The sequence below is a fragment of the Festucalex cinctus genome, chromosome 8 (assembly GCF_051991245.1).
Source record: "Festucalex cinctus isolate MCC-2025b chromosome 8, RoL_Fcin_1.0, whole genome shotgun sequence".
Taxonomy (NCBI): Eukaryota; Metazoa; Chordata; class Actinopteri; order Syngnathiformes; family Syngnathidae; genus Festucalex; species Festucalex cinctus.
This window is the reverse complement of record NC_135418.1, coordinates 9,895,347-9,906,382: the sequence shown is the minus strand read 5'-3', so window position 1 is coordinate 9,906,382 and position 11,036 is coordinate 9,895,347. Positions and strand designations below refer to the sequence as shown.

General features: G+C 41.4%; 1 protein-coding gene across 1 annotated transcript in view; it reads left to right on the top strand.

The window, feature by feature from the left end:
* The first annotated feature begins 5,573 nt into the window (after positions 1–5,573).
* Positions 5,574–11,036, top strand: part of camkvb (CaM kinase-like vesicle-associated b) — a 35,182-nt gene continuing 29,719 nt past the window's right edge. The window contains exon 1 of the mRNA XM_077530744.1: positions 5,574–5,762. The gene's annotated coding sequence lies outside the window, so the exon portion shown is untranslated. The remainder of the gene's footprint in view (positions 5,763–11,036) is intronic.

The window sequence follows — 11,036 nt, the reverse complement described above, 5'->3', positions numbered from 1 at the left end:
GTCAACGCCGCCATGCTGCACTTTTTCCACCAGAGGAAACATCAATAATGCCAAGCATATATTATTACAGCCATTACATCACTTTCTTTTTGTTTCTGTTCCGTAATGAGGAATAATAACAGCTTGATTTGTATTGCTCTACTGGCGTTTTTTGTTGCTGATGGATTACGAAATCATATTTCCCTGCTCATCGCCTCAATACGCACACAAAAAGAGCAACAAAGCTTCCGATCGCTCGTTGCTATAGCAACTCCAGCATGAACACTGTGATACTACAAGGCCAGGGCTGCTGTTGTGATATCAGGCACATGCAGAGAAAACAGCAGGTCGCTCTGACTACAAGTACAAGGCTTGCTAGCCAAACAGTGGCAGAGAGCAGCGGCAGGACGACAGGGCGTCTCCAATAATTAGTTGAGAACCACTGTGACCTAAATGGTACTCTACATGCTGAAACGAGAGGATAAAACCCACGTTAGAGTCTTGTCTGAATGGAAGGAAGTCGACTTTGTGAAGAACGTTTGAGTCTCACTTACGAGAACACCATCTTGAATTACCAGCTGTCACTTTTGTTCTAGAACTGAGAAATGGCAGCTGTGTCAAAGAAAGAAAATTACAATTCGGCTTTGCTCTCATTAGCACACTGATATAATCATGATAGGGCATAAAATGACTCACTATAGGTGCTAAGCTATCTGACACCCACTTTCCAGCTCCAACTGAATGACTTGGCGTTGTTTCACAACTCTTACACATATAATGGTCCTGCCTCTTGAAATATTTCATCCCCAAGAATTCAGGTTGTTTAATATGATATAAATTACAGATCAAAGTCAATTTTCCTTTCTTACTGTGTAATTTTAGGAAAGATAACTTCCGCTCAAATAGTGTCACAACGGATCCTTCATTGAGCTATAACCTCACATGAAGAAGGAGAGAAATGACATTGGGGACTCAATCATCCAGAATTTGAATATTTCAACACCGTTTTCCAATTCCATTTCAACACATCTCATAAAGCAAGATAACAATTAGCCTGCCTGTAAAGTTAATCAAGTGGCAGAGATCTTGTTTAATTCATAACCTCACCACCACCACCACCCCAAATGACACAGTGGCTCATTTGTCATTCCTTTGGTTTCAACAACCTTCGAGAGTTCATATAAACAGAAAGGGGAATTGAAATGAAGTTAAGGGGTATTTTCAAAGCTAAAAACATTTTGATTCAGATCACTTTCCCTTAACTTAATCACTATTTCTCATGAACCCAACAAACCTGATTTGAACTAGTAATAAACTCATTCCTAGATGACAGGAGTCATCTGAAAGTTGACACAACTGCAAACATACAAAAGTTAATCATCACTTATTGACATAGAAATGCTATAAACCGTCACCAAAATTCACATGCACATCTCTTCTCATGCCTACTGCCCAGAGCCTTCTCCGGGTACTCCGGTCTCCTCCCACATTCCAAAGACATGCATGGCAGGTTAATTGGGCGCTCTGAATTGTCCCTAGGTGTGCTTGTGAGTGTGGATTGTTGTTCGTCTCTGTGTGCCCTGCGATTGGTTGGCAACCAGTCCAGGGTGTCCCCCGCCTACTGCCCAGAGCCAATTGAGATAGGCGCCAGCACCCCCCGCGACCCTTGTGAGGAATAAGCGGTCAAGAAAATGGATGGATGGATGGATCTCTACTAATGTCAACTTGAACCTCTGAATATATCAAAACAATTGTTGCGAGAGTATTTTTGGATTTTATGGGCATTAAGCTTTTGTCTCACCATGCAGTACACTCATAAGTTTACATAACATAAGTTTTCATCCCCCTATGGTATGTAAACTTATGAACACAACTGTACACATACTGGTACTTCATGGTCTTATTGATTTGGGGGGGACAACTTTTGCACTTTTGAAGAACTATAAGTTTGTTTCATGTAATGCTTAAAGGGGTTTGGTCATTGCGTCTTCCGGGTGGATCATCTTAACGATTGGTTCTCGCACCCGTCAATCAATCTGCCGTAACGATGTCGTGCGTGCTCGTTCCTAGCTGAGCATGCGCACTTCGAGTGTTTGTAGCATGTAGCTTCAGATTCAGCCATTCATCGTTGTAGCTTCCCCGACCACACCGCATACTTCAAAAATGGCTGAAAGCCGCCAGAGGACATCTATGAAGTGAGGCAGGTTGCAGAGACTGATGAAGATGATGATGAAGATAAGGTCGCACGTTCGGCGCCCCCCCCCCCCCGCGGACGAGCAGGAGAGCTGGTCGGATGGTTTGCCACATGTGCATTTTTTTTAAAAAGTGACAAACGGACATTTGGCTTCTACTTTTTGAGAAGATCCTTGAATGCACCTTTAATACTTTAAGATCATTTGAATTTGACAGTTTACCAAATAATTGTGTTTTATACAAAACAACCTATAGGAAAAATAAATAAATAAAATAAAAATACAATAATAATAATAATAATAATAATAATAATAATAATAATAATAATAATTACATGTAGACAAACATGTCGAATGGTATCGTTAAAATGATTTTGAAGTTCACCATGCTATATCAATATTTGTTAATGTTATAAAACGAATGCTTGTTATATTTCTTGTACTTTAGAGTGTAGAATACATTTATTAGTGTTAACATGTTTTAAAATTTAGCACCCCATTGGAATTTGGCACTTCTGTCTGCAGTGTAAATCCAGCAGATGAGTGAACATGATTAAGGATCTGCTCATACGTTTATAACAGTCAATCAGAAATTATTTGATATCGCTAGAAGGCAGCAGGCTGAAGAACCCAAAAAAAGAGATACCTCTCACTTGTACATTAGCATCCTTTTACATTTCCACTTGTATGAGAACTTTGTAAGTCGATAGTTTCCCTTCATTGTGCTAGAATAGATAAGCCATTTGAATAAAGAAGCGTCCACATGTATAGAATGAGACGTCACAAATTCAATCCGAAAGGTATTATTATTGATTCTTTATTTCTCCAGTGGCATTCCTGCCAAATATAAATCATTTTCTTCCATGCTCATCTTCTCACAGTCATATGAAAAGGACATCCAGGCTTCTCTTGTACAAGCTGCTGTTTACTCGCCCACATGTACTCAAATCTGTTGAAGCCGGATTTTATTAAGCCCCTCAAACAACTCGGTGTCCACTAAAGAAACATTACAGTGTCACCTCCATTTTGGAATTGCAAGACTTTAAAATGGTGTCATTTGAACTCTACTTACTTTATAACTAATGAGTATTGAGGCAATAAAGAGGAAAAGAAATACTTTGAGCTTTACCTTGCATTTTTACAAGAATAAAGTTCTAGGCTATCTTTTGGAGGGGAGAAAAGGTAGTATATTTTCGAGAGGAAAAAAAAGTGTCACGCCGCCACCTGCGTGACAGGCCATGCTTTTATTGTCATAGTCATGTTTCCTGTTTTATTTTGAATTTCTGATTCCCTTCGCACCCCAGGTCACTTGCCCTTCCTGCAGTTCACTAATTACCGGTCCCCGCCCATGATCATGTCCACCTGCCACCAATCAACCAAGACAATAAAAGCCACCTGCATTCTCCCCTCCGTTGCCGAAGTGTCACACACAGTCAGTGCATGGAAGCGTCCCACAATCCCACAGTCCTCGAGTCCTTGTTCCCGGTACCTTATTGTCTTGCCTTGTTTTTGTGCCTTGTCTTGTTTTTGTGCCTTTTCCTCCCCAGTGGAGCGCCTTTTGTTACCCCTTTTGCCTTGTGCCTGTTTTTTCCTCCCTAGTGGAGAGCTTTTTGTTCTCCACCTTTTTGATTCCCATTTCTACTCTCAAGTTGAGAGTAGACAGCTGTTGGCGGAAATAAACCTGCTGCCTTGGTGGCTTACCTTATCCTGCGTCTGGGTCCTACCTCCTCGCTTCGTGACAGTACACTTCGGCCAGCATGGACCCAGCGGGAGTGTCCAAATTGGAGACCTGGCAGAGGCTTGAAGACATCGCCCGAGTCATTGCAGAGATAAAAGAGTTGATGGCTTTGGACCGTGGCGACTGGGGTGAAGGGTCGGACTGGCCTCAGAACCCCGAACCTCGTCTGCTGCAGCCTCTCGCCCCTGAACCTCGTCTGCTGCAGCCTCTCGCCCCTGAACCTCGTTTGCTGCAGCCTCTCGCTCCGGAACCTTGTCTACTGCCGCCGCAGCCCCTGGCCGCTTCGCCTGTGCCGCTGCCGCCGCAGCCCCTGGCCGCTTCGCCTGTGCCGCTGCCGCCGCAGCCCCTGGCCGCTTCGCCTGTGCCGCTGCCGCCGCAGCCCCTGGCCGCTTCGCCTGGGCCGCTGCCGCCGCAGCCCCTGGCCGCTTCGCCTGGGCCGCTACTTCCTGTTCCTCGTCAGGCGGCGCATGGATTGCGGCCGCCTCCTCTTGCACCAGTTCCGGCGGCGCCCGGCCAGCGGCCGCCATCGCCTGCACCAGTTCCGGCAGCGACCGGCCAGCGGCCGCCTCCTGCTCCTCATCTGGCGGCGAACACCCCGCCGCCACCTCTGCTCCTTGTCGGGCGTCGAGGACGCCCTCCTGACTGGCCCCGCTGGGACTCTCTTGTCGGGCGTCGAGGACGCCCTCCTGAACTGCTTTATGTCTGTACGGATGGGTGGGCCGTGTTCCCACCTCCGTGCCCCCTTCCGCCCGCCCTTGTTTTTGGACTCTTTGGGTCGGATGGCCGTCAGGAGCCGGCCATTGAGGGGGGGGTACTGTCACGCCGCCACCTGCGTGACAGGCCATGCTTTTATTGTCATAGTCATGTTTCCTGTTTTATTTTGAATTTCTGATTCCCTTCGCACCCCAGGTCACTTGCCCTTCCTGCAGTTCACTAATTACCGGTCCCCGCCCATGATCATGTCCACCTGCCACCAATCAACCAAGACAATAAAAGCCACCTGCATTCTCCCCTCCGTTGCCGAAGTGTCACACACAGTCAGTGCATGGAAGCGTCCCACAATCCCACAGTCCTCGAGTCCTTGTTCCCGGTACCTTATTGTCTTGCCTTGTTTTTGTGCCTTGTCTTGTTTTTGTGCCTTTTCCTCCCCAGTGGAGCGCCTTTTGTTACCCCTTTTGCCTTGTGCCTGTTTTTTCCTCCCTAGTGGAGAGCTTTTTGTTCTCCACCTTTTTGATTCCCATTTCTACTCTCAAGTTGAGAGTAGACAGCTGTTGGCGGAAATAAACCTGCTGCCTTGGTGGCTTACCTTATCCTGCGTCTGGGTCCTACCTCCTCGCTTCGTGACAAAAAGTTGTTAATTAAGTCAAATTACTGAGATTAAATGTTTAATTGCTGTCACCAGGCAACAATTTAATGAACATTACTGATCCAGAATATTTCTTAGTCTAATACGCACGTTTTTCTTTCTTCAGGAAAGGCAGAATTGTTTATCAATTCATTTCACGGTAGACTGATAATAATCTCGTGATGACATCATTAATGGTACAATTTGCGTGCTTGTCCTTCTAAATAAAAGTCCAAATGTACAGTAAGCGTTGTTGAGGTGACGTCGTCGCCCCGCGTGTGCTCGCTGTGAAGCACACACACCGCCGTCACCCCCCACCCTTTCGCTCCTCCACCCTGCTCGACGCACAGCGGCACAACAGATGGTGCACTATACACTACTATAGCACATATTTTGCTTTAGAACTTTCATTATACGCACTCATATTTACAACAAAGAAACCTTTTTGCGAGGAAAAACTCGACTTTTAACTCATAAAGCCCGTTTCGAGACGGAATTTGGTGTCAAGGTAAGTTGGTTCCAAATTACCTTATAATCTGTTATGTACAATTTGAAAAGCACAGCGGAAATGCATTGTTTTGTGTGTGTCTCGCTTTTGTTTTATTTTGTATTTGTTTAAGAACCCATGCAAGTTTGTTGAGGACGCACGCGATGCGCTCTGAGCAGAATGCAACCCAGCCAGCTTTATACGGAACGTCTTTCATTTCACTAGAAAGTGTTTTGATTAAACACATTACCTCAAGAGTATTTCATTAGTTTTCAGTGCGCACCTCGTTCCGTCCTTTGTGGCTCATGCTGCAATTGCAATTGCTGTCATTATCACTTAAATAAGTTTGTCAAGTTTAACATATGAGGAGACAGAGCCAGACGGTGCTATATTAATTTCCATATTATGTCCTACATTTTACTGAACAAATTACTGTACAGTAATTCCAATGCTTTTCAGACAGACTACACTTTATAGAGCTTATCTAACAGAATATATACCAAAGGTGAAATTGATTGTAGCCTATAGGATATGTTGTAATTATTTTATTTATTTATTTACTTAGATTTTTATTTTTATATTTAATGTACTTTTTGTAAGTCATGCATTGTGCTTTGAATAGACGTGCGTTTGTGCAGTAAAGTCGCTATATGCAGGAGATGACACATTTACTATCGCTGCCTGTGCCACACTGACACTAATCTGTCTGACTCGTTCATGTTCTCTGCAAAGGCGGAATTAGCTTGGGGACATCGCATATTCTTACACTTACTCCCTTACACTGTAACCATGGCCACCATCTGCATTGCTATAAAGTAAATAAAAAAAAAATCCCAGTTTTCCTTTTCTGTGCTGCTATATTTGGTTTATTATTGGACAAGTAATAGTCATACACATGTTGTACAGTGCACAATGGGAACATTTGTACTTGGAGTTGAAGTCATTCATCCATTATCATACAGCCCTATGGAGTAGGAGTCATATTGGGGCACCAATGAGCCATGTGTAAATGATTTGTTGAACCCTATAAAAGGTGGACACTTGCAGTGGGCCCAAGGTGGGCCATGGCACTAACAGCTGCTGATGGAAGGGTGGAAGATTACTAAATAGTCTCTAGCAATTTGTATGAAATTAGATCCCTGGAGCGAGATGCTTCATGTGCTCTTGAATCGGCACGTTGTTGGCATGGTGGAGTGTTATGGAAATGGGAGTAGTGCCTGGCAAATGAGGCATCAGGCTTAAAAAAAAAATACTGGCAAAAGAGGATGTTAGCAGTCAAAGCGGAATGAGTCTCCTTCCAAAATAGATCACCACTCTCTGCTTTTCCTTACGCCAGGCAGTACTTCAGTATTAAACATGCAGGCACCCTCAGTTTACCTTAATTTCAACAGTATGTGTATATTCACTGTCCATCCTGAATGCATTTTTAATATTTGTATCCAGTACTGATTAAAAATATAATGGGACCTTAGTGATTCGTCAGCCGTTAGGAGTCCTGTGCAAGACCCATGCTGCAAACTATTGGCACTCTGTGAGTAGTGAGGGAACTAAGCTGAATGTTCACATAAAACAACTGCAGTAATACACAGAAGCAAAAAGGGAAATACTACTGTGGTGAAGGTGCCATGTTGATATTAGTGTTGTTCCGATACTGATACTGGTATCGGCAGAGGTGCCGATACTGCATTAAAACAGTGGTATCGTATCGGTGACTACTCACAAGTAACATGCCGATACCATTCATTCCAACACTAATATAGGATTTTGGATGCAGCATCTTGTGTCTTGCTGGTGCACGATATTCACTGATATGTGACATGTTATCCTATTGGCCCTTGAATGCTCTGAACCAATGGCAGGACAGCTTTTTCATGTTGAGGAAAAAAAAACCTCAAGTATCGGTATGGTATCGGTATCGGCCGATACTGCAAAGCTGGGTATCGGTATCGTATCGGTGGCCAAAAAACGGTATCGGAACAACACTAGTTGACATCCAGTGAAACATAAGTCTTGCACTTCATGTTGACGTTGTGTTTTATTATTTTTATGTGCTTACTTTGCTGAAGCAACAAATATTCCAAATGGAATGTAACAAACTGCAAAAAGAAACAAAAGGTCAATCAGAGTGCTAGTGACACAACAGATGGAACAGTTTGTATCACAATTCTGTGAGGTCAAGAGTTGTTTGAAACTGTGGAAAGGGCAGTCTTTCAGAATGTCACATCTATTGCAGGCCAATTATAGTGGCTATCAAAAGTCTTTTCCGCACATATATTTGGGAGAGATTGTTTTGATCTAAAGAAGCAAAGGTGGACCATTTTGGCCATAATCCCAAAAGTTATGTTGGTACAAATACAACACCACTCATCATTAAAAGAACAGCAGTGAAATTGTCTTGGCAGTATCTTGCATGCTGTTTTTCTTCATCTGCAAGTGAGACATTAGACAAGGTGAAAGAAATTATGAACAGTTCAAAATAGCAACCAGGCTTCTGCTGATGAGCAAAAAAAAGTGCCCCTTTGTGCCCCTCTAATGGAACCTTCACTGCTTGTTCTTTTCATGACACAGAAATACAAATTGCGACTGATTTATCAAGTGGGTCTCAATTGTTTGAAGTATCATTTATTGCAAGTGTCGAGCAATCCGGCAAAGGAGATCGTCTGCCTGCAAGTCTTCTCCATAGTGCAAGTGTTACCCATGGCATCATGGAGCTTCAAAGGGCCATCCTGACTATCGTTCACAAATAGAATGATAGATTGAATTTGATTAATATTTCACCTTGGCATTGATTCGTGCCGAGACCGTAGGCACGTTTTCATTTGACATTTTAGTTAGGAATGGTCCAGTGTATGAAATACAGTCATCCCTTGCTATATCATAGTTCACTATTTGTGGCTTTGTCTTATTTTATTTATTTATCTATTTATTTTTTTATGCAGTGATTATTTTTCCACATGGGCTGTTACTGCAAAGCAATAAACAAGACATGAGGAAAGTGTGCAGGACAGAGTTTCAAAGCTTGGGATAATTTCTCACTTTATAAAAGAAGATAAAGTGCAACATGTGCCTGTTGCAAAGCACAATTGGTCTTAAGTTACGCAAGTGCATGTATTTTGCCTGTTAAATTAGCAATCGCTAATTTAATAAAGCCAACCATTGCTAGTAGAACAAACTTTAATCCTGCACCCACAGAAGGATCAACACAGCCACTGGTGCACTTTCAATCACTTTATTGAACAAATGTAACAAAATAGACAATCACATATCAAGGTTATAATTAGGGATGGGCGAGTACCGATACTAGGGATGTAACGATATGCAATATCGTGATATCATGATATTAAAACTGCCACAATATCGTCGTTGTCATGTTCACAATATTTAAAAGGAACACATCTGTTAAAAAAAAAAAAAAAGTCACGTTGATTTCCATTTGTGCAGTTCTAGCACATTCTAGTGGCTAGTTTATTAGTGCAATTTAATTTTCATTAGGGATGTTTTGGCCTTCTATGTTTAAAATCTATGCTAATTGTCAGCTGAAGGGGAACATAATTTGTTTATGAAGCGATCAATGTGTGCTTGCATTAGCTAGTAAGTGCCTCAATATTGTTATTAGAATTTGTAGGTGGTTTATATGCATTGCTGTTATATTATAAAAGTATGATATTGTGATCTTTTTTAGTATGAGCTCTTTTTTTTTTTTTTTACAACCCCCCCAATAGCGTGATAATTATCGTATCGTGAGCTTCATATCGTGATATCTTATCGTGTTGTCTGGATATCGTTACATCCCTAACCGATACCAGGTATCGGTATCGGGCCGATTCCAGCCTTTTTTCAAGTACTCGTGACGCAGACGAGTACAAGCGACCGATGGCAGAGGAGGAAGACGTTAAGTGAGTCCTCCTTGCCTGTAACTGGCGCTAGCTTGCAGCAGTTTTTCAAAACTTCACCGGTTTGGAAATACTTCAAAATTGTGAATCTTAAACTAAAAGAGCATTTTTGTGTTTTATTTTGAGCGTTAAGACTACTGAAGAGTGACTGTGCTGGTTTTTTTCTTGGTCAAAATTAAAGGAAATATATTTGTTTAAAAATATCTTTTAGTGATTTTTTTATTTGTCAAAATGTACTGCTGGTATCGGCAGTTGGTATCGGTATCAGTGAGTACTGAGGGTCTGAGTATCGGTATCAGTGAAAAAAAAATGGAATCGGACATCCCTAGTTATAATAGTTGACTACATCTAAAATTGAAAAAGAAATTGCCTGCGAAATGAAATAAAAATAATTTAGAAAACAAAACAAAACTTAACTCAAGTAACATTAACGTTTATAAAAATTAACTATTATCAATGCGAATATGTTCTTTGTTTTCACCTTTGTCAATTAATATTAGACATGAGCTTTCAGGGCTCATTTTAAGCGTATTTATGGTATTGATGTATGTTCATACATAAGAAAGAATTCTTTTCAGAATTGTAGTTTACTTTATTACACAGTATATAGTGATCTTTTTTTAAATCTTGCACTCGACAAACACTCCATATTAAAAGATTAAAAAAAAAATAGTACTATAAAAAAAAATAGTACTAAAATTAAGAAAAACTTAACTAATACAAACCAGTCTTGCTCTAAAAAGTAATTAAAGTGAACTGAATTTAAAACTCACCTAATATGCAGACAGGTTAACAGGTAGTCAACACTAGACTGGCTGGTCAACCGGGCACATGCCCGGTGGGCTGGCCTCTTTTGGGGTCGATGCGGTGCTATTTATCAATTATTATTTTTCCTCCATTTTACCCTAAGAGACCAGCCTACAATTTAGAGGGAGCAGCCCATTAATCTAATTAGTCACATCAAGTTTATTTATATACCCTTTATCACACAATAGTCTCAAAGGGCTTCACATTCCCACAGTTGACACATGTTAATGACATCCCCTGATAGAACCACAAGAGGACAAGGAAAAACTAAAAAAATAAAATAAAATAAAAAAAATGAAAAAAAACCTTCAGGAAAAAACAACCTCTCTTTCTTTCTAGCATCTCTGTTGCTCTGTAGCAGTGTGCACTTTTATTTTTCATCATTCTCTGCTATTGTACCAGTAAATATAGTCTATAACAGTCTATAGCTGGGAGCAACTATCCTTTATTATACTTTTATTGGTCATGATTTTGGAGATCTTTTTCAAACATTCATCAGTGGAAACAAACAGCGATCAGGGAATGTGTTTTTTATATTATCAATGAAGGATCCACCTGGTTTTATCTTTCATGATGCTTTCAAGACATGAACAAC